Below are 25,807 nucleotides of genomic sequence, written 5' to 3'. Positions count from 1 at the left end.
GAGAGACACAGTCCAAGGCGGGCCTCCAGTGGAGAGGTCTGGAGGTGTGGGGAGAGAAGACCCCCAAGATTTTGCTTTCAAGTTTGACTTAGGGTCGGTCACAGGCATGGCTCTCACTCAGTTCTTGGAGGATGTGGCCATCCAGAGCATAAATTTGTCCCACCCAGTTATACTCATCACCCTTCCCTGTTGACTGCCAAAGGGTCCATGTGCCAATGTGGCCCTCACTGTCCCATCAAGACTCCAGTGAACACAGACACGGTGGTAGATGTTGAGCAAGCAATTGGATAGAGTGTATCTGAGAGTTTGATATTTTATGCTGTCACTTCTCATATTCTTTATGTTGACACCCTCTTTTATTAGACATTAAGATCTCACATTTTCCTTCCTGATACATACATGGATGGCGTAGGCATTTCTTTTAGTTTTTAATTATCCTAATGTCGAATATGATTTTGTGAAGTGTGACTCATGTCCCACAGAGGCTCCGACATAGCTCACCAGACCGCACCCCTCTAACCTCTGGGAGTCCCTCTTGCTCGCCTCATCAACGGGAGTGTGATTTCGTGTGCTGAGGAACACCACAGAGCCCAGAGCCCCTGTCTCGCTCTTTGTCTTTCTGGAGAGCCATACATGGGATCTCCGTTGGGGCGAGGGGTCTGCCTACTCCCAGGGACTGCGCTTTAGGGTGGATGTGGGGCTGGGGCTGGCTCAGCTGCAGACCCAGAATGGCAAGGAATTTCTCAGTCTTCCAGCTCCAGCTCAAGTGTCATCTTCCTGCCTTGGCCAGGAGTTGCTGCCTCCTTGGGTTGGGGGGCGAGGGGGGAGCCCTTGGTTCACGTCTCTGCGATGGCACTGATGCCCTGTATCGTCACTTACGAGATTAGTTTTCTGTCTCTCTGAGCAGATGGTAAGCTTCTAGAGGGTAAGGATGTGTCTCATCCATTTTTAGTTCCATCATTTCTAGTACTTATTGAATGAATAAAAATGCAGCCCCTCCCTGATGGTCAGATGCCAGTCGGGGATGGTGAAGCAAAGCAATAACTCTCCCAAAATATTCTGTCTAGCAAGGGATAAGGTGAAGGAAGCTGAAAAGTCTCCCTCTCCCAGCCCCCATCTCCTTCTGCCCCAGACATGGCTTAGCGCTCGTGGGATAACCACCTGGCATGATAAGGTTATGTCTATCATTAAACAGGGGTCGGATGATGAACTACGTTCTAAGTTTTGTCCGATAACACGACGCTGCTACCAGTGTGTTCCATCACTGCCCCCATGGAAACGGGTTGCCTTCTGCATCTCTCAACTTGAAGAGACACTCGTTATAGGTAACTAAGTGCATAAAAGGTAAAACTGGGATGAAAATTCTATTTTCAAGATTAGCTGTTCTCTTTTCATTTGCTCAGGTGGCTCAGATAGTGTGTGTGTTAAAGACGTCAAGATTGCACGGCCTCAGCTCTAGAGCCAGCCCACAAAATGGCAACTAGAAAGGCCTTGACCACAACAAGGCCATGACATCCCCCCTCTGCAGTGAGGGTAAGGGGGCCACCTGTCCACTAAGGGACAATCCACCTGAAGTGTGTCGCCAACGGATGGGTCATCTTTGTCCACGAAGGAACGGCACTGACGCTCTTAGACTAAATGCCTCAGTCACTAAGTCAGGCCTGGTATACAGCTTGATGGGTTTCTCTGACGAAGCAGTACACAACAGGTCTTTTGCAATAAGGCTAGCTGGAGCATGGTGTGGGATCAGTATGCTGGAAACTAATTTACACGAGTACACGAAGTTTTTAAGAGAATCAGCTTGCATGAGTTTATATCAAATGAAAATAGGTTCATAAACACCAGCAAAGTAATGAAGTGTAAGTGCTTCATGAAAGGGTAATACGGAAGATGCTATTATAAGGGAAGGAAGTGTCTCTTCCAGAGAACGAGGATGGGAACCACTTGGAAGTAGATGTTCAACTCTTGACTTCCCCTCATCTATTTACAGGGCGACCCTGCGTAAGTGGTTTGACCTCTCTGGGACTCCATTTCTTCACCCTCTACAAAATGGCCATCTTTGCCAATTCTGTGAGGAACAATGGACCTCATTCTCTCTCTTAATGCTAGGCAGACTCTAGCTGCACCTCTTAAAACTGCTCATAATTTCCCCACTCTAAAAACCACTCCAAATCTATAGGTAAGAGTTACAACGTGGTCCCTTAACATACCATCTAGCAGGTAATATATTATTGTCCACTATTAAGGAGAAGGTCAAGAGAGGTTAAGTGGCTCATTCAAGGTCACACATTAAGTTAGTAGGGGTTAAGGATCTGGAACCCAGATCTTTTTGCCACTCTCTGCTTCCCCCTTGCAAAACACCACTCAACCCCTTAATGCACAGTTGGCTGCATGGCTGTTACAACAGGGAAGAGAAAATGGAAGAGCGGCCCCTCCCCCTTGGACTATATGAAAATCACCCACTTTTTAAACACCAAGCCTCCCAAATATTGTGGTGGAAATGAAAGGCCTGTATGACTAAATATAGATGCCGAGGACCTTACAAATATTGGGTATTTTAGGAAATGAGAAATGGGAAATGAAATTGGCTATAAGCAGAAATCAAAACTATCTGAATTCTCTCCAGAAACTGATGGCTAACTTTTTAATCTCTGTTGTTGGCAATCTGAAGCATTCATGGATTTGCTTAAATAGCTTAAATAAAGAATGGCATGACCGACATCTCTTAGTGGGATGCATTCAATTAAACCGAGATGCCTTCCCGTATGCTTTTTAGTGGTGGTGAGCCTCCCAGCATATTGTTTTCTGCCTACAGTAGGTGTCCAGTCAATATCTGCAAAAAGAAGGCAGAGTGGGTGACAGGGAGAGAGCTCATTTCTGTTCTCTGGGATTTCAGTTAAGTGGGATATTAACTCCATATCAAGTGGATTTAAGGACATAGTCTGTAAAATGCTTTAAGAGAATTGGAGAGAAGCCCTACCTATTCGGTTAAAGAGATTTGAATGATTTAGGGCACGAAACGTGGACAACCCATTCCCAGGCTCCTCCAGGCTGTGTACAAGTGTGCAAAACCTGGCACACACCAGTGTCCCATCCCAGGCAGCAGCTGGGTTCCCTCAAGCCTCGGGCCTCTGATCAACTGTCCCCACTACACAGCATTGCCTCTTAGGGATGCCCAGTTCAGAAACTGGGGCCCTGGGTGCTGCCCCTTCGTCAGGTGGTGAGGAGGACCCCAAAGCCACTCCCAGAAAGGTAAGAGTTGAAGCTGTCAGAGATTTCTTGGCTTGGGCCTTTCTCCTGTTAGGTGAAGCCAATGCTGCAACATTAAGTTCAATAATGCCTTTTATCGGTAGGCAGCATTCACATGCAACTCAATGCACCTAAATGGAAAATCTTAAAAGAGATTACAGATGAAGAACCGAGGTCCAGGTAGGGCCAACATTTCTGTTCTGAATGTATCGATCAATGTCTTTTATATTTATGGTTTATGTGACGTAATGTCTCTGAGTTCCTTCAGGGAAGGAGCCCGTGGTAAGCCCATTGCCAAACTTGGCCGTGTGGCTCGGTAGAAAAAGTTTATAAAATAGATAGAAAGATATTCCTTTCAAAGAGCGACATTTTTTTTTTTAACCGTCAAAATAATAGTTTCTAAAAAGTTGTTCCACTTGGTGCTCCAGCTCTATTGTGATTCAAACTATTTGAAAATTTTATTTACACTTTTTAAAACAATCACCCTAATTACTATGAGTAATAATAGGTACCGTCTATTTTCTGTCCATTCTGTGCAAGGCACTTTGCAAGGCATGCTCCTATCTCATTAGCTCATTTAGTTCTCATTATGCAGATGATAAAGGAGGGTGTGTCTAAAGGAACACGGTCTTTGGAATCTGGCAGATTGAGGCTTGAGTCTTAATAGCTGTGTAACCTTGGGCAAGTCTGATCTTCAGTTTCCTCACCAGAAAAGCAGAGATAGAAACAGTACTAACTTCTTCACAGGCTGCTGGAAAGATTGACATAAGACACGTGAAATACCGAGCAAAACACCAGGCTCGTAGTCCAACGTGCAGTGAAAGTTAAATATTGTGTTCTTATTATTACTTGATCATGCCACCAGTACCAAATATGACTTGTCTCCAAAAGGAAATGAAAACAATGGCCTTCGGTGCCATCGTAGGGGGGAAGGAGGAAAATCATCTTCCGTCTCCATTCCTTTCTCCCCAGGACGTCCATCCCAGGGAGACCTGGGCCAAGTGAACCCTGGGGACAGCTATGGAAGACGAAAATCACGAGGAATGGGTAGCTGGCATGCCCTTGTGCATCACAGGGGTGGGCTCAGGAGGACGATGCCAAGAGCAAGGGTGACAAAGGGGACTTTCTGGAACTACGATGAGCTTCTGCACCTGCTCCCCGCATCCCTTCCCTCTCTCTCCCTTACCCTCCTGCAGGCCTGGGAGCAAAGCCCCAAGGGGCTCTGTGTTCCCCCTGCTCTTGGGGAAGCCAAGAGCCGGCATCCTGTGGAGACCTGAGCAGCAGCAGGGGGCAGCCTGGTCACTGTCTGCTTTGGCCAGCGGGGGGGGCCCCCCAGAGCCCCCACAGCGCCTCTGGCTCTGGCAGCTCCCTGGGAAAGAAGAAAGCAGCATCTTACATGTGTGGCATATTCTAAAACAAAATAATAACCGGGAGATTTTATAGACTCTGACAGGGGGAAGAAGGGAGTGAAAAAAGATGGAACAAAGATGCCATTTTAAAGTTATTGGCTCCTGTTCAGGATTTTACTATTTTCTATGGCAAGGAGCAAGTAAAAAATTCCTCCTATCGATGAGTATTTTTCTACAGTCATTGAAAGCCAAAGGGCTCGGGGCTTCCGACTTCCCCCTCGGGGAACCTGCGAGCCAGTGCCCTGGCTAACTTAGGGGAGGGGTGGCTGGCCAAGGCGGGAGGCTCACAGGCCCCCAGCAAGCGGCTCCGGTGGGGAACGGGTGCAAGGGCACACACTGTGTTTTCAGTCCGGATTCTGTGATCTTTCTGCCAAACAGGGGTTTACAAAGCAAAAACCTCCAGAGAATTCTCATACTTTCTGGCTTATTCTCCTGGTGTTCATCTTAACAGGAATCAGCTGTTTGCCTTCTCACTTATACAGCACGTTGCCGAAGAGAATTTAGCATCTGGTCTGGCTATTATTAAAAACAAGAACATCCTGCTCTGTTGGGAGAACAGCACCACTGGCAATAAAAGGACAGAGATCATTTGCATTCAGGATTCCAGAGATGTATTTCAGTTCAATATCTGCTCTCCCTCCTCCCCCGGCGGCTCTCATTTCAAAATTTCCTGATGCATCCATCATTTGCATCGTGGTCTCCTTTTTTCCCAACCAGAGACACAGAGCGGACTTTTTCCTTCCACTGGGAGGCAGAGATCACTGGAGTTGTTCAAACACCGATCCGCTCCTGCCGTGTGATAAAATTGAACTACCAGAGGAATTTTTTTTCTTTTTTTACAACTGCGGAAATGAAAAAGTAAACAAGACTAGGAAGGCATTGGTATTTAAGCTCCAGCTTTTTGTTGTTGTTTTCGTCTTTTTCTTTTTTTAAGCATCGGGCTGGGAGCCTGAAGGAACCATATAATATGAAAAACCCTGCGAGGTTTTATTAGCCAATAAAAAAAAAAAAAAAACTGAGTTCCTATTAACCACTTAACTCCTTGAGAAAGTTCCGCACTTGCCTCCCTCCCGAGATCCTTCGCTCCCTTCCCTCCCATATGCCCACGAGGAGGGGGAAGTGGGCCCATCCACCCTGCCCTACAAAACCTGAGCGCACAGTCTGTGTTCCAGAAATTGTGGTGGAGGGTTAGACTCAATGATAATCTCTGTACTTCTCATCTGTGAAACCACTAATAAGATCTTGATAAGGAGTCAAACTTTCTGTGCCCCCAAACCCGCACACAAAAAGGCTCTTCTAGCACAAGGCTAAAAAGGAGAAAGGTCACTGGGACGTTCAAGATTTAAATACGAAATGACTGTAGGGGAAGACAGAGTGGGGCTAAGGTCTTACCGAAAGACCATAATGATGCCACCCAAGGCTCCTCTCTTTGGGGGGCAGGAAAACGAAGAGGAACTCAGAAACAGAAAGTGAAACTCGCCTGAGCTGTTGCCCGGTCAGAGGTGGACGGAGTTAGAAAAAAAAAAAAAAAAAAAAAAATCAATAAATAAATGACCTAATTTGGGAAGGAAATGATGTCAAAGGAGATGTAAATCCTAAAACCGTTATATTAATTCTCCCACGGTTATGCGTGTCCCGTGGTTTTGCCGTTTGCTTTTTTTGCTTATTTTTAAGGAAGAAATCCACACATTTACACCAGCCCATCACCCAGCTGGAAGTTCCCGGTACTCTGGTCTCTCAAAGACCCCCGAGGCTCTGCCCCCGTATCCTGGGCTTCCTAATTCCACCAAGACTACTGTGTCTTGCTTCCATTTTCCACCTCCCAGCTAACGCTGGCACTTTGGTGCTCCGGGACAGATGCCTAAGGCCTCGGGAGTACAGGCCACATGACGCCTGGTTGTAATTTTGTGTTCTGGTCTCACCGAACATTGTGCAGGCAAGACTACATCTCGAGGGGCCTGTGTGGAAGAACTTTTGCTTGTCCCCCCAGACTCCCACCTCCTTTCCGCCCCCCTTTAGCATTTTGCTGTATGGTCTTGATTTCTTTCTAAGGATGACTGGTGGAGGGTAATTCTTCCCTTTCTATTATTAGCTATGGAATGAGACAGAATGACCTGGGGGGGGGAAGAAGAAAAGGCCATCAAGGGGATGGCTGCCTGGGTGTCTCAGTCGTTTGAGCATCCGACTTCTGCTCAGGTCATGATCTCGCGGTCTTTGAGTTCAAGCCCCACGTCAGGCTCTGTGGTGAGAGCTCAGAGCCTGGAGCCTGCTTCGGATTCTGTGTCTCCCTCTCTCTCTGCACCTCCCCTGCTCGCACTCCGTCTCTGTCTCTTTCTCTCTCAAAAATAAACATTAAAAAAAAAAAAAAGAATAGTTGCCTCTTTACCACTCGTGGAATGAAGGTAGTACTCTTTTGTAGGATTTGCGAGGAAAACAAACACCTGAGACAAATAAATGCCATGTCAAAGAGCACGTGTGTGTGTGTGTCTATGTGTGCGTGTGTGTGTGTGTGTGTGTGTGAGAAGAGAGAGAGAGAAAGAGCTTCAGTGTTCCCTAAATGGCTGCTCAGGCACCCCTTTCCATCCCTCCACCTCCCTTTTCCCTCCCTTTAGACACACACACACACACACACACACACACACACACACACACACCCCTTAGGGTAGTTCCCTTGGCATCACCAGCAGATTCTTTTCTTTGCTAAATTCCTTACTAATTTCATAGCTTTTTAAAAACTTCACTTCCAAGGCCTCCCAATCGAATACCCACTACCGGGAAGTCACAGAGAGACTTCTCAGGGTGCACAGGAATGGAGGGAGGTTGGGGAGAGCTTCCCTTGCCTTTGCTCAGAGCTCGTAGTTTAGAGCTCGTGATTTATCCAGGTGTTGGTTCCTACCTGGCTTTCCTTGACACCTTCTCCAGGCCTGAGGTGAGAGCCAGCAAAGGAAGAGCGGGGGTGGGTGAAGGAACTGGGGTAAGCCAGTGTGCCCAGCCCTCGTGTGCAGACCGGCTGTCTCACCACCTGCACATTCCCTGCACCAACCCCCAACAGCTCTGGCATGAAGGCGTCCCTCCCGGCCCCTTCAGGAGTTTGCCTGAGAGCTCCCGGAGAACCGGCCCGTGCTCACCAAAACCGTGGCAGTCAGTTGAGCTCTCCCCCGGAAAATGTAGAGACTTCACAGGACCATCATCTCATAAGCCTCCTCTTCCTCCCTGTGGAGATGCCCCTAAACCATGGTTTCCTAGAACTGGTCTCTAAAAATGATTCCCAAATAATTGGGACAGGAAAGCCAGCTGACTGGATTGTCCAGTTTGCCTGATAGTCACGGTAGGGTTGTTTGCTTAAATCAGTCAGGCCAGCGCCTCCATCTCGGCTGTGGCTTTTGGCTGTGTCATTATTGTTAACCACCCGTTTCCAGAAGGAAAGAGAAGTCAGGAAAGAGAAGATCTGTAGGCCCAGCTCTCACTCACCGATCGTGAACGAGGCCTTCCCCTTCTTCCTCCCTTGCCTTTTCAGACTGTTTTCAAATCCCATAAATATAAACATGTGGCTCTTCAACCGCATCTGTAGATAATAACTTCAGGGGGCTTCCTGTTTACATGGCAATACCCATTTCCCAGCCAAAAAAGCTCTGCAACAGAGAGCTGAGGTGTTTATTGGGCCAGTGTCGGCTGGGATTGAGTTAACAGGAAACACCCACTCTCAAAGCAATGTCTGATGATTAAATATTTGGGGGGCAGGGGGCACAAGGGGTCAGACGCACTGGAGAAACGTCTTTCCTTCCTCCGCCTGTCATTTCCAGTGAGAACAGAAGCAGCCATGACAAACATGGCCAAGCAGTCCAGGCCTAACAAAGTCCCACAGCTGTGCTATTCCCTGGCTGCACAGCCCGGAACGTGAGGAGGAGGGAAGAAGTGCAGACGGGAAAGCCAGGAGCCCCCCTCACGACACAGCCAAACCTCAGGGTGCCATCAGGTGAAGGGATGGAAAGGGTGGATACACATCCATCTCTGGGAAGCCCCGCCGTCTTCTGCCTGGCTAGCCTGTTTTAATGAGCAATGTATTCTCACACCAGTTCTGTCAAGAAAGCCCGACCTAAGAATTTAAAGAGAGCCTCTAGCCCACTGGTTCTCAATGGGGGACACGTTTTCTCCCAGGGAACATTCTGGAGACGTTTTTCATTGTCATGACTGGGGCAGTGCTCTTGGCATCTAGTGGGTAGACGCCAGAGATGCTAAATATCCTACAATGCACAGGACAGCCCCCCTACACACACACACACACACACACACACACACACACACACACACACCCCAAGGAATTATCCAGCCTGAAATGTCAATAGTGCCAAAATCTGGCCCAATGCTCCTCCATAAACCAAAAAACTGAGACCCAGAGGAATAAAGCGATTTGCCCTAAACCATGCTGTTGGACAAAGCCAGAGACAGTGCGAAAGCCATTGTGCCCACCTGTCATGCAAGGCCTTTTAAAACGACACAGATGTCTAATTTAAAAAAATTTTTTTTCAACATTTATTTATTTTTGGGACAGAGAGAGACAGAGCATGAACAGGCGAGGGGCAGAGAGAGAGGGAGACACAGAATCGGAAACAGGCTCCAGGCTCTGAGCCATCAGCCCAGAGCCCGACGCGGGGCTCGAACTCACGGACCGCGAGATCGTGACATGGCTGAAGTCGGACGCTTAACCGACTGCGCCACCCAGGCGCCCCACAGATGTCTAATTTAAAAGGATAACTAAGTATACAGCTTCAAAGAGTTGCAAACAAGTTCCCCAGCCTAGGTGTCACCCGAGTGCTTTCAGGATGTCTCCTAGTCTTAGAAATTAGCTGTTTCCAAGATTTCTCAGAAAACAATGTCAAACAGGTAAGAATGAGCAGATCTCAAAGGAGGCCTCTCTACCTCTCAGCATCATGTGGGCCACCGGCCAGGGCCTGACCATCTCTGCACCACGGTTTATGGTCCTTCTTTTAGAACTGTGGTAAGCTAAGGCGGACAGACAGCACAGGACATAAAGAAAGCCACCACTCTACCCCAGGCCCTCAACCTTATCGAAGGGGAGGGACTTACCAAAAATAGACTATGGCCCATTAAAAAAAAAACAAAAACACTCCAAACTATAGTTATGCTCGCTAGTAGAATTTTTCTGAGGCTAGAGCTCTCTAGGCCAAGGTCCATTTTTACTTACCCTTGAGGTTTGATTGACTTTCTGTTTTAAGAACCCAAGAGAGACGTGGGAAGCAAAACAGACTACCGGCTATGGCCAGGCTGCCGGAGATCTGACCACAGCCAAGGGTTCACTTGTGGGCCCTTGTTCATGTGCCCAGAGATTAGACCCACAGGACCATCGAGACAGCGGTCTTTGTATCTGGACTGGCCCCGTAGATAGAAGAAGGGGCTTTACCGAAGGATGGGGTGAGCGCTCCTTCCTTCAGACACAGGCTGATAGGGAAGTGAGTTAGTTCACTGCTAGATCCTTCACCCACGCCCCTGTAGGAGTAGGACAAAAGAAGGTAGCGCTCACGGATATTTTTCAACCTCTCACCAGTAACATAGACCTCGGTTCTCATCCGGCCCTGGCAAGTCCCACGGCCAAAAAGTGCCCAGGTGTAGGCAGGAGTAGGCGTTAGACTAGAGAATGGAGCCGCGGCTGAGAAAAGACCCAATGTACACACATAACAAAACCAAAAAAGCCATTTTATTGAAAATTAAATTCAAACTTCAAATTAATATTACAATCATGAGAAACAAAAATGCCAAATAATTCCATTTACAGTTGCAACATACAATACAAATAGTCCCTTTGAAGTTGAAAGTAAACTCATCCACAATCATGGCCTGTGGGACAAACCAGAATTTGTACAATATGTGCAGGGAAAGCAGATCTTGGGCAACAGCAATTGGAAAAAAATAAAAATGAGAAGCTTGTATTTACACAAAATGCTACAAACATTTTTGTTCCACAGAAATCTAAGAATGGTAAAGCATATCCAAAAAGAAAAAAATGGAATTTTATTCAGAATACCTAAGAAATTACTGTAACTTATGGTTTTGGCTGATATATTTCAAAGTACTGCATAAAAAGCAAACAGTTATTTGTAAACATGAAGTAAACAAACATCTAAAAAATTCTCACACAGAAAATATTTTTTAAATGCATTCCTTTTTTAAGAACAACAAATTCAAGGTTTGGAAGAGTCGCTTTTATTTTATTGGTTATTGTTCTTTTGAATATCCTAGAAATAACTCCTGTTCTTGCTCATGCTCTGTGTTTCCATGCATTAACCTAGACTCTGAGTCCGTTCCTTTCCTGGGAATGGAGGGAACTCTAAGCCAGCACACACAACTCGTCCCCTCTGAGTTTGCAACGGATGGTCCCTGACGGTGTGGATTTCTCAGCTTCCTTTGAAAAGGCCCCGGTGGGGCGAGACTGTCTACAGAGTAACCCATAGCTCATCTGTTGCGTCTCTCTCGGTTCCAGGCTGGAGGTCACTTCCCTCATCCAAAACCAACGCTGTGGTACTTGTTCGGGGGCCCTGGCAGAGGTTACAATCTGTGAGACAACTCAAACAGATCAGCGTGTCTGTGCGGGCCACGCTGTGAACTCCAGCAACGTTGGCGCTACCAAGAACCATGCTCCTTTAACCTGAAGGAAATACAGAGCGTTGGCTACTACATGGCTTCACGGTAGGAGCAGTAGTAAGGCTTTGCTTTGGTCTTCGAATCACAGATCATACACATGACCCAGTGCAAATTAAGGGTTCAGTTAAAAAAAAAAAAAAAAAGGAAACGAAAAAGAAAACTTTAACCCCCAGGCTTTGACAAAGGGCAGAATTTGATCTAAGAAATGTGACTTACCCCTTTGGAGTGGTTGGAGGGAGGGGACAAGTGCTTGAATTTTTCCCAAGGGGGAAAAAAAAAAAAAAAAAAAAAACTTTTAAAGTGTTTCTGGGTTGCTGCCTGCAGCCACTCTAATAACATTTCAACACAAAAGCATCCCTAAAGTCACTTAGTATGTGTACTGTAAACTTAAAAAAGCCCTTTTAACATTAAAAAATAATGTACAAATATAGTACCTTTTTTTTTTTTATTAAATAGGGTACAGCTGGCACCGGCGGTAACATTTTTAGGTCAATTAATTAAAATTGAAATGTGTAACCAGACACTGGCTTTTTTAAGTGCTGCTGAAACACACACACATATTTTACACTTACAAATAAATGGACAGTGTCGTGCTTCAAGCTACCACACACAAACAATAAATAGTATCAGCGACTACTGCCATCTTAGTTAAGTAAGAGAAAAGTGGCTTATTTATCTAAGCATACTTGGTATACAACCTTTAGAAGGCAAAGAGTTTCGTTTTGCTTTGTTTTGTTTTGCCCTCGGTTTTTGTTGGGAGGAGTCGGGGCGATTGCAAGGGAGGCGCCCAGCGAGAAGCACGGGGCCCTCCACGCTGCCCTGCGAGGCCTGGTGGCCAGTGAAGCGGGCTTGCGGCAGGACGACAGAGCAGGGGGTCTCTAGGCGCTGGAGGCAAATCTCTACAAAGTTCTGTTCAGAGGGGCACCGAATTGAAAGGAAGGGGCCCGGACCTGTGGGAGCCCAGGCAGGGATTTGCCCGGTGGTGTCATCGAATGATCCTGGCTTGGATTAAGGATTCCCGCTTGAGAATCTGCCATGTGGTCGCCAGGAGCGGTCAAAGTGCATCTTACAGGAGGGCTTCCGCTCAGATTCATACACAGTCGTAAGATCCCAAACTCCACATGACCTTGCCTTCCCTTGACGCAAAAGGGTTGGCTATGGCTCCCCACAGGCCAGGTGTTCTCTCAGGTCAGCTACCTGCTGGAACTTGCCTGCTACTTCAGATGACCCGCTCCCCCATAAGACAATGACTGAATCTGCTCCTTTAAGGGCAGAGTCCGTGGAGAGCTGCCGGCGGGGCCTCGGGGAGGGCAGGCCTGGGTTCTCCTGACTTTCTGTTTGGCAAGGCCGGTGGGTTAAGAATCCCCGGGACAATTTGGCTTTTCCTGTACTAAGTGCATCCTGATGGACCCTTCAGCCACAAGTGCGGCCGCCTGCTACGTCTTCCCTGTGAAGCCTGGCGATTTAGAGTTTTGCTTTAACTATGAAACCGCAGAAAGTTTTTCTGCAGTTCCATGATTCACTTGTGCCTGTCTTTTTAGTATGACAAGAGTCATTGTTATTTGAAAGAAATTAGGAAACCACATCACTCCAGCATTTCATGCTAACAAAGGGCAACAATAAGAGATAAAGGGCTAAGCGTTGGTTTTTAAATCCCCAATTATTGCTTTAAAAGGCAAAGCTGTGTTAGAGGCGATCAAAGATCTGAAAGAACGAGACATAACATTTCCTTCATACGTCACAAAAACAAGCTACATCTAAAATATTTGGAGATGGACGTATTTTTGAAAATCACATTGTGCCTGAACTGAAACTGCTTAGCAATATTTCAGATATGGCTCTAGCCCACTGAAGAAATTTGTTATTTAATAAAGAGCACTTTTAGAGACCGAAGTCAACACATCAGTACACTAAGAAATGTTTCAAGGGTCCAAATGTCATTAAATAATTATAAATATATCTTTAAAGTTATATGACCATTCACGTTAGCAAGTTACCTCAGATTTTACACATATTCATAATTTAAAAAAAAAAAAAAAGAAAACAACACACAGCCAAACACAAACACTATCTATACCATTATGGCTATAATAAGGTATTGCCATTTTCAGTTTTGCATAAAAGGAGAAAGGAGAAGGGGGGTAAGGATCGAAGGATGGGATTTCTTTTTGGTTAAATGGGAAAAGGAAACAAAAAAAGTACAAAAAAGTAAAATAAAATCATCTATCCTGATCAGTATTTTTGGAGTCGCTTTCTTAAAAGTAGGAACACAACAACAACAACAACAACAACAACAACAACAACAACAAAACTGAACCAAACAGATCGTACGAGAACTTGCGGCAAGTCTGAGAGCAGTTTGGAACAGTTACTCTGAATGGATCGCACTATGCGGGAGGCATCCATTCTACCTCTTTGCCCTCCGCGTGCACCTCGACTGGCTTTGTAAGCTGGTCTGCAGAGGGCACTGGTCCATACACAGCTGCAACCGTGAGGGTGTGCGGTTTCAAAGCACAGAGAGGAAGCGGCTTTGCTCTTCTTCCTCCTGAACCTGGAGTCCACCTCTCTGAATTGGCATAGGAACGGGTTATTTATGATAACAGGCCAAACGACAACACAACAAAAATACCTTTTTCCTTTGTGAAAGTACGTCTTACATAGAAAACCATCTGAAACCTGAATACGATTGTCTCTCTTGGGCCTTCTGCTTCTCAGTGTCTACCCTCTTATGGTTGCAAGATCATGACTGAGTGGGTGAATGAAAAATCTTCTAAAAAATAGGCACTTTGTAGATAGCTAATTGATATACATATATATGCGCTCTCTCTATATATGTATATATCGATACATTTGGGATGCGGCTCCCAGACACCGCTGGGCCACTGCTGAGGAATTTCAATATGGTCGCCAAACAGATTCATCCATTCTGCCACTAGAATTCAAAACAGTTGGGGAACTGCTGTGGCTTCCATCAGCGTCAACACCATCATTCTGGGTGGGCAAATTTGGGTTTAATAGCGTGCTGCCATTCGAGGTGGTGGTGCATGGCGGAAGCATTCTGGAAGGAGACCGATCTCCCCCCGGCACCATGGGGAACTGATAGGATCCTGACGAAGTGCCATAGTAGAGATATGGAGTGCTGCTGGTCTGGAAGGGTCCACTCTGGCTTTGGGAAGAGCCGGGGTAGGGTGGTGGCAGGTAGGTGTGGTAGTGGGTGGTGGCGGACATACCGAGGGACATGCCTGAGGTGACTGGCGGGGTGTAAGTAAAGGTGGCTGGATAGTGCATTCGTGGGTTGGAGAACCGGCTCTCAGTGAGGGATGAAATGCTTGGGAACTGCCTGGGGTCTGAAAAAGGGCCCAGTTCTGAAGCACCTAAAAATTATAACAGAAGATGGGGGGGGAAAAAAGTCTGTAAATATCAATTAAAATAAAGAGAGAATTGTTACAAGAAAAAAAAAAAAAAAAAAAAAAAAAAAAAAACAAGAAACTTTAGCCTCCCAAAAAGGAACAGCAAAGCCACAAACAGACCTTCAAATGCACCGGTCACTAGACAATCTTTTTTTTTTTTTTTTTTTTCCACTTTACCGTCTTAGCGGCACGTATCCTTAAGTTCTTCACCCCCTTGAAAAAAAGCCCAAATGTGTGCTAGGTCTTATGTGTAAACCAACCCAACACCGCTCATTATAGATTCACTCCTCAGACTTTAAGACTGAATCCTCATTGGTTTTTTTTTTTCTCTTTTCGTTTCTCATTGCACCTCAGATATTTAAAAGTGACATTTTTACTAAGTCACTCAACCTAATTTTATTTTCTCAACCCAATATAAAGAAACCCCAAAGTGATCAGTTTTGTTACTGGTACTCTTGGCAAGGCCCCTTCATCAATGAAGGAACTTCAAAAAGATACCCTAACATGTTCCTATTACTTCTTTTCCATTTTTAAAATAATCTATAATCTTGTCTTATTCTTCATCTTAGTAACAGATTTCAAAAAAAAAAAAAAAAAAAAAATCAAACCGGACTGAAATCAAGCCAGATTTCAACGTGTTCTGGAACTATCTTACTTTTCTGGGGGCACATGAGGAGAGTCTAGCCCTTAGAAATTAGCCCTAGGGTCATACACTAAATAAGTGGGCTTTAAAAGTGAGGGTGGGGGGAAGGCTTATAGTACCTAGGAATCAATGCATTTCATGTCTCAATGGGAGACCCAGGACCTCATTTAGGCCAGCGGCCAACCGTAGCTTTCATGAGACGCTCTGCGCCCAGGGGAGAGGGGTAAGAGGGCGCCTCAACACCCATTCACCAGAGCCCTGTGCCACATCCTAAGGAATCAGCTTCAGGCTAATTCCAAGTGGTACCTGGAGGCAAAGCTGGCTTTGCCCTGAAATGGAAAAGTCCTTTAACTTCTAAAGCTAACAGTGTGCCTCCTTAATAGGTATTTCTGGTGCTTAAACTCATAAAACCATAGCCATAAACCACTTCATGTAGAAATCAGTTTTCTGAAATGCCTAAAAATTTAGTTGTGATCTCCAGCGACTGGGTTACAATTTTCTAAAACTGACAGAATTATGACAAGACCTTCTATAATACTGGTGTTCTCAAGACTGTGTCGCATCTAAAATCTTCCAATTCTCTGCATCTCACGTGTTTGCTTTTCTATAGTTTTGACCCATAAGGGAAAGCACTTAGGACCTTCTTCAAGGCCTTAGTCAGGAGCTACTTCTTCAGCCCCATTTCTATTTAGCCCTTGTTCTTGGATACTCCAGTATTTATTCAAGGCATAATCCTGATACTTTTCTTTAAAGGTGCCGATTGAGAGTTTTGATTTTTGTCAAAATGCACACCGCCTGTGATCTCCCTAAGTGCCATGGTGTGCGTTTGTAATCCAAAGTGACTATTTAAAAGCAATATAGAGTTAACAAAAGTTTTTCTCGAACATTGGACAGTACCAAGCAGACAGCCCCGCCCAGCCCAGCCCCCGCAATTGTTAAAAGTCTCACCTGCCTGGCTCTTCTTACTGAGAGTGGAAGGCCAGAGGCAGAAGTCAGAAGTGGCAGTGTCATCATCTGTAAAATGAGGGGGATGAGCTCTAAGTTCCCTTCCAGCTCTAACGGTTCTAGCACCTTGAACTCCAAGACAGCAGGAGAAGCAAAGCCGAGGGGGAAGGGGGGAGGGAGGCAGAGAAGTTCCCACCCCTCTTCAGTGCTTTCCCGGATTCCCCAGGCCCATAAGCAGAGGGTAAGAAGCTAGTGAGCGGCGTCTAATACCAGAAGCGAACACTTTCAAGATGACGAACCAAAACTAACGCAGTCTGGGCAGCTGCTCTCTGCTTTTCATAAATTCTTCCATCTTCGACAGGCCCCTGCCTAACCCTCCCAAATACAAAATCCTCGCCGGCTCAAATGTTAAAACGTGGAAGTAGTGATTATGACAGAGGCTCAAAAGGGAGCAGATGAGATTTAAGGTCCCCCCCCCACCCCTGCTCCGTGCTTATGCAGTCTGCCTTGGGAGACACAGGCGCTACATGGAGGCCACAGAGGTTCCTTGGCCAGCCTTTTCACTGCACAGCATCTGGTGAGCTGGGGCTGGCAGAGCTAACAGTAATAGGCAGGCCACTTCTGTACAGATTACATTCAATGCTCCGATCATGTGAGAGAAACCAGAATAACGTGAACAATTTCAAACAGAAAGAAGCCCCACTTAAAACATCAACGCCTGCCCCCCCCCCCCCCCAAGACCGAGGCTCCCCAGAATAGGCTTGTCGGTGTTAAAAAAAAAAAAAAAAAAATGCTTCTCGTGGGTATTTGTACTTAAAATATGCTGTAGTCATAATTAAAATTCCATGCGGTTTCCCTTATTTTGATGCAGAAGCCTCATTAAAACCCCCGATGTGGGGCCTTGCCAGTAAACTCCAATATGGTTTTGAATTTATTCCTCCACCCCCTCACCTTCTCTGTTTTACCTGATGCATTCTGCTGATGTTTTTATTACCCGTCATATGCCAGGATCACTGTACCTTTTTGGTTTATAGATGCCAGCTAATGGAAATTGACATTCATTTTTCAATTATTGAGCTCTGGCTGTGGTTTATAGAAAACAATGCCACAAATTTCTGCTAGGTTTACAGAATTTTGACCAATCACTTCTAGTCATTTGAGACTGTAATGTCTTGAAGATTAACTCCTTCTGGGCAAAGAGAGCTAATGTGGACTTTAAAGGGATTATACAGTCATTTTTACAACTTACAAAACGTAGAATTTTCTGGAATTGCCTTACTCAGTTCGTGCTACCAAGAAATGTTTCTGAAACACCCTGCAATGTGTTCTGTATGAAGGAATATTAACAACTCCATACAGTCTCACATGAGATCCCTTATATAATAATCTATGGTGAGGAGAAGGAAAAAATTCTAAACTTAAAAGGAAACAAATAAAATAAAGCCCTCCCTAATCTTCAGTTTATAATAATTGGTGCAGAAGTAAACGATATAATTAAACTTTCTTTCACTGAACAGGGTAGTATCTGTTTTTAATCTCTGTTTTGCACATGAACTTGGGTATTCTTTTAGACAGGCTTCTTGACATTGTGTACTAAACTACACATACCTGTGTAACTAGCCACATTACAACTACAAACTTAACAAAAGATATGGGGTAGAATACAACACTTGGGTGAATTTCTAGGGAGACAAACAAAAAGTGACTTCAACAAAATTTTGCACTTAACAAAGATTTAGGTCGTGTGCTCCAGATTCTCTATAGTACCCATTTACCCTCCTTTGCCGGTTGGGGCACTCTGATGGAAAGGCCCAAATCCCTCATTTACTGCTAAGATAATCCATTCTAATCTTACCCATTAACAAGCAGGGAAGCTGAGATCCAGAGAAGGGGAGCCACGTACACGACAAAATCACGCTGCTTGAGAGATACAGAGCCATGACTTCTGGCCTCTTTGCGATCTTAGTTACCCTTAAGCAATCTGGTTGACACCATCATAGGTACATATGTATCTTGCCTTAGAAATCTAACTTTGCCTTTTTTAAAAAAACATTTAAGAAGGCTCTTCTGGTGCCTACATGTTGCCCCAATGAGAGTTACTGTCTTTGGGATATACTGACAAATTCTTGGACATCTTGTTGGATCTAATCTGCTAAATTGTGGGCAGTTAGTTCAGTTGCTCATAGCATGATGTGAATGAGACCTAGGTCAAGGGTTTGATTCCCTTAGGACCTGCTGGGTTCCTACAGACGCATTTCATTCCGGAACTGTTATCTGTACCTCTGGCCACAGTCAGATAGCTTGTAAAGGAATGCAACTCTCATAAAGAGAGCTGCAAGAACCTTGCTCATTAAAACAGCACCAGCAGAGTCTAATATGCATGGGAAGAGTATGTTAATAAAATGCCCATGAAGCTCCAATAAAAATAAAACCAATATTACAAGTAAAAAAACTCTTGGGGCACCTGGGTGGCTCAGTTGGTTAAGCATCTGACTTCAGCTTAGGTCATGATCTCACTAGTTTGTGAGTTCAAGCCCCACGTCAGGCTCTGTGCTGACAGCTCAGAGCCTGGAGCCTGCTTCAGGATTCTGGGTCTCCCTCTCTCTCTGCCCCTCCCCTACTCATGCTCTGTCTGTCTCTCTCAAAAATAAATAAACATTAAAAATAATGAAAAAATAAATAAAAATAAAAGAAATTTTAAAAAGCTTGCCTCTTCCCCCCGCTCCCCCGCCCCATCCCGCCAGCCAAGGTCTATGGGGAGAAAGGAAAGTCTCTTTTTCCCCAATAGGGTTTCTTGGGTCTTCAGAGCAAGTGAAAAGTGTGGTGGCAAGAAGCGAAACCAAAGAAAAGGGAGCATAAAAGAGAGCCCCCAATCTTCAGGTCTTGTGGTCTGCAATCCCCCACCGGTATCTTCCACACACTGCTTTCTAGCGCTAGTTATCCTGGGTCACGAGTGGGATGCTGAAGGCAGAGATTTGTCTAATCCTTGTTGGCCTCCCCCTCAGTGCTTAATAACAATATTACTTGACATTTCTAGGCCTTTACCTAATGCTTTTGCATACATCTCACTTAGTAGGCCCTCCGTAAATCATGGTCGGCCTGAGAACAAGCAAGGAGATCCCTAGAACGAATGGAAACAGGAGTCTGAAAACAGTAACAGACTGGGTACTTGCCATCTGGGGCTGTCAGCTAGGAAACCCTGTACCCGTGCATTGTCCCCTCTCAGCAGTGGGATTTACACATCCCACCTGAGGAGGCAGGTCAGGTGCAGGAAAGGAAGAGGGGCCTTGAAGCCAGGTGGAACTATGTTGGCACAGGCAGAGTCCCCTGTCCTACTTTTGAACGTAAGGGTATAAATGTACAGAATGAAAAGCCATCATCCTTCTCCACAATGAGGTGTTAACTTCAAAGCTTCATTGGGGCCTTTTAAATGGTAGGAGTTATTGCTTCGACAAATCTCAAATAAGCCCAACGTACTTTATTAACCCCCTCACGGCATTCTTTCCTTCAGAACGTAGAACACTCAGGATCGCCACAGAGCTGCTTTCCTCTAAGAATCTTCTTCCTTTTCTACAACATTTCTAGCTGCCCCTCCCCCAACTGCTCTATTATATAATTTCCTATTTCCCTCCTGTTCCAATAGCATTTATTTTCTGTGTCTCTCTTTTGGCCCCTTAAGAGTCACTACTTTACTGAACTATTAGCTGTTTCTTAGCCGGTTCTCTCCAATTATAAAGTAAGCTTGGGATGGTAAAGGTCATGATTTATTTTCCTCTCATATCCCTTCTGCACGGTAGGAGCTTAAGTTTTTTGGGGTTTGCTTTTTAATGTACATATATGGATGGATAGATGAATGAATCGGTAAGAAAGTTAGTCTAGGGATCAGGAACTCTGTACAATGGTTGGTACATTTTTGACGCATTAAAAACAGATACAATAAGCATTAAAGCAATGCTGACATCAAACCTCACATGCATTCTAATACCACTCCAGACTATAAATCCTCATAAAACTCTCTTTAAAGAGTGTTCAAAGCTCTTCCCAAGCATCATTACATCACCTGACCTCATGTTTCGGACAATCAATCACCACTAGTGAACAGATTACCTCTGTTTTGCCACTGGTGTTGTTCCCGGTATCCTTAGCCCCAGCATCTGTATTTTATGTCTATCCTGGGGGCCATGGAGACAACAGAGGAGGGAGCAGGAGTGCCAGGCCACAGAAACATGGCCTGCGGGAAGGTGATCCCGGGGCAACCGCCCCCACACAGGTTATTTATTTGGGATAGGTAGTAAAGGTACCAGAGGGTAAAACTCACACTCTGTCTGAATTTCTGGACTAGTACAGGCAGCAAGTACATCAGAGTCAACAAGAATCGAAGACGACCTTTACGGATGAAGAAATGGAAGTCTGGAGACGAGGTAGATGTGAATGATACCAGGAGATTAAAACGAGGCTCTTCTTCCTGTAAAACCGGAGGGCGCCACCCCCACCCAGGCACAGGTCAGCCTTTCACAAGACATGACCGGGCACCTGCCCCACGAAGGGTGGAAAGTGAGGAGGCGGCTACTGGCATATTCGGAGTTCTCTGTCCTACTTTTGCAATGTCACGTCTCACTGCTCCCCAGTATGAACCCTCTTCTTCACGGCAGGACATACACTCAGGACCCTCACTGGAGCTTTGCGCATGCTCTCCCCAGACTCAGGACCAGCTCTCTTCTCTCTGCCAGACTAAGGCTGGGCAAGCACTATCTTTAAAGCTCACCAATAGGGGCACCTGGGTGGCTCAGTCGGTTAAGCGTCCGACTTCGGCTCAGGTTACGATCTCACAGTTCGGGAGTTCAACCTCCACACTGAGCTCCGTGCTGACAGCTCAGAGTCTGGAGCCTGCTTCAGATTCCATCTCTCTCTCTCTCTCTCTCTCTGCCCCTCCTCCGCTAGCACTCTGTCTTTCAAAAATAAATAAACATTAAAAAAAATTAAAAAAAAAAAAAAGCTCACCAATACACAACAGCTTCCCAGGATGCAAATTCTTACCATCTTTGCTTTTTCATGTACATCCTGAACATTTACGTATGTAATGTCTACTCCACACATTTTAAAGTATTATCATTGTGTTTAGAGAAATATTGTCATTTTCCAACCAAGGGGAAAGCAAATTAAGCATAAGAATCGTGTATCCTTTTAGATCCTACCTACGACATAGTGCAGTGCTAAGAAAGGACAGTACTTCCAAAAAATGTGCTACACAGATGAGTTACTAGCATTACTAACAGGCAACATGACAGAAGCAGAAACGCCGTGTAAAGATCATCCAAAAATCGATTTTGGACTATATGCAGGGTAGTCCTTTGCATTTTCCACACTGAGGTTTTAAAGGATTTTTACATCAATTTTCTTAATTTCCCTGAATTTGCCCCCTCACTTGAAAATGATCAAGAATCTATCATTAAATTAGCTTTACTTGTAATTACATTAAATAATAATTGGAAAAACATACCCTACACAGGAGAAATGTAATGGATCACACCGATGGAGAAGAACCCAGCAAAATGAGAATGTGAAACCAATTTTTTTAAGATAATGGAAGGTCAGACTAGCAAACTCCATAGTTTTGCAAAAGAGAGGAAAAGTGCCTCAACTATCCAGGATAAATATTTATTTTCCGTGTTGTAATGAATTGTACTTTTCCACTGCATGCTCACAAATTCTGAAAGACCAGCTGATCCTAAGGCTAAGAAAGTAAGCTATGCTGGAGAAAAGAGAGAGGGGAAAAGAAAAAAAAAAAAAAACAACAACAACCTGGCAGTTTCCAGAAACTTCAACCATTCCTTAAACCCACCCAAATTTTGAGGATATTGTTGGAATACTATATTTCCTCTTTTTGAAGGCAAAGGAGGCAGGCATTAGGAGATGTGGGAGTGTATGCACACAGAGAGGGAGGGTAAGAGAGAAGGAAGGAACCAGGGGGTTGGGGTGGGGTGGGGGGGATGGAGAGAAACGGAGGAAAAATGAGAGAGATCTTCTTGCTAGGCCCTGATTAAGAACTTTTTAAAGGCCTAGGAAGGGTGGGTAGTCTTTGAAACCAGATCCTCTGCAGGAAGGAGGCCAGCACCCAGGACACCGTGTCTTTCAGAAGGGGCCACCCACGGTGCCGTGGCGGTCATATGACTGCTCTGTCACATCCTGAAGCCATTTCCAGCCCATGCACACGTCTGTGCTCCCATTTAGAGAGGATGGGATATATTGGGAACACACATATGGAAACACTTTCAGAGAATCAGTTTCCATGAAATTCATAATGAGCCAAGTGGCTTCAGATGTGGTTGCGTTCCTCCGATTAGCCAGAAAAAAAAAAAAAAAAAAAGGAAAAAAGGAGGAAAAAAGGGACAAATCCAGCCTTTCAGACCTTATTTCAGTTTCAGAGAAATTAAAAACCACTAATGACTTATGGCTACCAAAACATGGAGTCATAATTAAGAGAGGAAAAACTAGGAGAAAGAGGGATAGAGGTTTAAAAGCAGTAGTCTTCCCCTCCTCAAAATAACAGCATCAATATCAGTAATCTTATCTTAAATCACGGGGAGGCTTTCCTGCGATGGTATCTGCCCAGAGTGGTAGAATTCATTTTCTGACATCCTGGCAGAAGGCAGTGCGCATGCGCGCGCGGGGGTGGGGTGGGAGACGCGGAGCGGGGCGGAGGCTCCAAGACCCGCTCTTATTTGATAACATATGTGGCCAATTAAGATTATTTTAAAAATTGCAACTAAATGATAAATTGTTCCTCAGTAAATCTTTCAAAAAAGCTTGAATGCAGAGGGGACAGCCTGGTATTTTCTCGTGGCCTGCGCTAGTGGTAACTCAGGCTATATTAAAAGCAGAAATTTATGAACTGGTTGAGATGTTATATATTAGACACCAAAGCTTAGCTGATAGGAGGGCATGAAATACAAGAAGGGAACAAATGGGGGAGGGTTTTTTAAGAGGGGCATAAAACGGGTATTAGTAAGTTCAAACATTATTTTTATATTAAAACAAAAACAGGCATTTTACAGAGTAAAATTTCACGTGAAGAGAAGAGACCTGAAAAGGCTCTCCTCAAAGGAGCGGGGGTTCTTTGGGGCTGCATCAACAGATTGAGGAGAGCAGCAGCAGTGAAGGAGCCCTGGAGTTTCCTCTGCCCTTTGGGGTGCTTTAGTGGAAAAATCTGAGGAGCGTTTCTCTGGAGTTTGGTAGCATGCCTGAACCCATTGTTCAGGAATGCTCTGACTCCAGGTTGCTGGGAACCAGCACTGGGCTATTGCTTAACAGAACAGCCTTTGCTTTGCGCCAACCATAGGAATCCCGTAAGAGATTTCATATCCACGGTATCCCATGACGTGGCCAGTTTCACTAAGAGGAAAGACTGGCGAGCCAGACAAGTGAGAGGGGAGGGCTCTGATCTGCAGAGGATTTTTACTGAAGTATTCCACTCACGTTATGGCACTGAACCCTCCCCACATCTCTGTGAGGTACACAATGTCATTGACCCCCACACTGAGGACAACACACTGAAGCTAAGGGAAGTGACTTCCTCAAAGTTAAAGACCGGGAACAGGTGGCCAGGACCTGGCCCCAGACCTGTGGGACTCGGCGGCCACAATCTCCTCCTCGTGCAGAAAATCAGGTTCATTCGTCATGCCGATTCTAACTGATCGGCCGTGCCCACCTGGAGGGCAATGGTGAAAAGGGGGCTTGATCAAGTATCAAAGACAGCCCTGGGGACAGAGGTGGGGATGGGGTGTGGAATGGGGAGGCTGACACATGCCACCTGTCTGCCATGCTTGACAACGGATTCCCCGAATGTCTTTGCCACTGATGCTCTAAGGAATGTTGGGCCAATCGCTTTTTCTGTTTGTCAGGTAAGACCCTCATAAGTGAAAACCGGCAAAAGTACACAGCAAATATAAACATCTCCACCTCCAAAGGGTATTCCTTCCTACCAGTACCACTTGAACTAGCAGAGCGAGAGGAAAAGAAAATTGAAACACTGGGTCCAAACTAGGCAAGACCGGAGGTGAGATTCAGAATCCTGAAAGTCCCGGTTTACCCCGCACACCCAGTTCCAGGCCCCAGCGGAACTCTCCTGTAAAAAGCATGCCCATTGCAGTGGGGAGAGGAGGCAAGGACAGCAGACAATCATCACAGGGACCACATGCCACCATCCCCTGAATGCACAGACTGTGTTTTCAGCTTGGACTTCAATTCTCCACTTCCTAAAGTAGGAAAAGCTCTGCTCCTCTCGGAGCAGACCCTGCCTCTGCGTCCAGCACTGAGCCAGAAAGACCCTGGGGGAAGGAAGAGTCGGATCCAGGCAGCAGCTGCCCCCGAGGCAGTATTAGTCGAAACCTGAGAAGCCTGGATATTCCCTCCAAAGGCTTAGCACCCCCATGTGATCCAACGGCCCATGTGATTCAAACCACCCAATGTCCCAAGACCCAGAATTTGAACCAGATCACCGAAGTACTAACCACTCAGTCAGCTCTAAGGGGGACAGCTAGGACAGGCCTAACACAATCCATACTAATATCTAGGATCCAAGCCCTAGGCTTTAGGCTCCAGCTATATCCTGCCAGGACGCATCCTTATGTTTGCCCTCTCTCCCTCTACAGTCTGACGGACACACTGAACTCCCCAGCATAGGCCTTTGCTGGTCATGCCCAGGGACTGGTTCCCGTCCCCGGAGGAAAATACAAGGGGCTTCCTGGCTGGGACAGAAGGTTACCTTAAAATCAAGACCCACTTTTGTGTGTGTCTTAGACCTTCTGCCCACAAGGCTTATCTGGGTTCCTGAATCCTCAGCTTTTCCAACTTACTGGTTCCTCAGGACTTCCTTGCTCATTACTGCCTACCTGTTCTGTGGCTTCATGTCCCACTCTTTCCTCAAGTACGTGTACATTTCTAGATCTCTACAGACACACAACAAATGTCTGCTGGGATAGCAGTCTTGTCTCTGTTTACCTTTCCAGTCTTATCTCTTACTCCACTTCATCAAGTCTACGATCCAGTCAAACTGGACCCTTTTCCATTTCCCGTACAACCCCCCATCTCCCCACCTTCGTGCCCTGGTTTATATGATTCCCTCAGGCCCTCAGTATCCCCACCCCCCATCCTATCTCATAGGAATCTCAGAATTCCTATCCCTGGAATTCTACGCAGCCTTTAAAACCTACTTCACAATCCCCCTCTGCTTCAAAGATTCTTCTCATGTTCTTGTTTTAGCCCAATAAGGACCTCTCCATCTGCACCTGGTTCTCCATCCGTATCTCTCAAGGCGTGTACACGCTGAGGACCTAGCATCCCCCTTATCACGCAACTAGCCTATGAATTCCTTGAGAACAGGCTCTGTCCTTCGTATCTTTAAATACACTGTCGCTCCTCTCAGAGCAACACATGGTAAGTATTTGTGTGTGTGTGTGTGTGTGTGTGTGTGTGTGTGTGTGTGTGTGTGT

General features: G+C 45.6%; 1 protein-coding gene and 2 long non-coding RNA genes across 3 annotated transcripts in view; 1 reads left to right on the top strand and 2 right to left on the bottom strand.

The window, feature by feature from the left end:
- RUNX2 (RUNX family transcription factor 2) overlaps positions 1-25,807 on the bottom strand; it is a gene marked incomplete at its 5' end in the record, with an annotated part of 233,366 nt that overhangs the window by 94,201 nt on the left and 113,358 nt on the right. The window lies entirely within an intron of this gene.
- On the bottom strand, positions 14,646-25,437 carry LOC121029532 (uncharacterized). Its single transcript, XR_005789764.1, has 3 exons — positions 25,317-25,437; positions 16,320-16,385; positions 14,646-14,692 (listed from the first exon to the last, which is right to left on the bottom strand). It is a non-coding gene; the product is annotated as an uncharacterized LOC121029532 (long non-coding RNA).
- LOC121029529 (uncharacterized) overlaps positions 25,638-25,807 on the top strand; it is an 894-nt gene continuing 724 nt past the window's right edge. Inside the window, exon 1 of the long non-coding RNA XR_005789761.1 lies at positions 25,638-25,751. This is a non-coding gene — a long non-coding RNA (uncharacterized LOC121029529). The remainder of the gene's footprint in view (positions 25,752-25,807) is intronic.

Source organism: Herpailurus yagouaroundi, unplaced genomic scaffold, assembly GCF_014898765.1.
Source record: "Herpailurus yagouaroundi ecotype Mexico unplaced genomic scaffold, PumYag 139, whole genome shotgun sequence".
Taxonomy (NCBI): Eukaryota; Metazoa; Chordata; class Mammalia; order Carnivora; family Felidae; genus Herpailurus; species Herpailurus yagouaroundi.
This window is presented reverse-complemented; position numbering and strand designations above follow the sequence as displayed.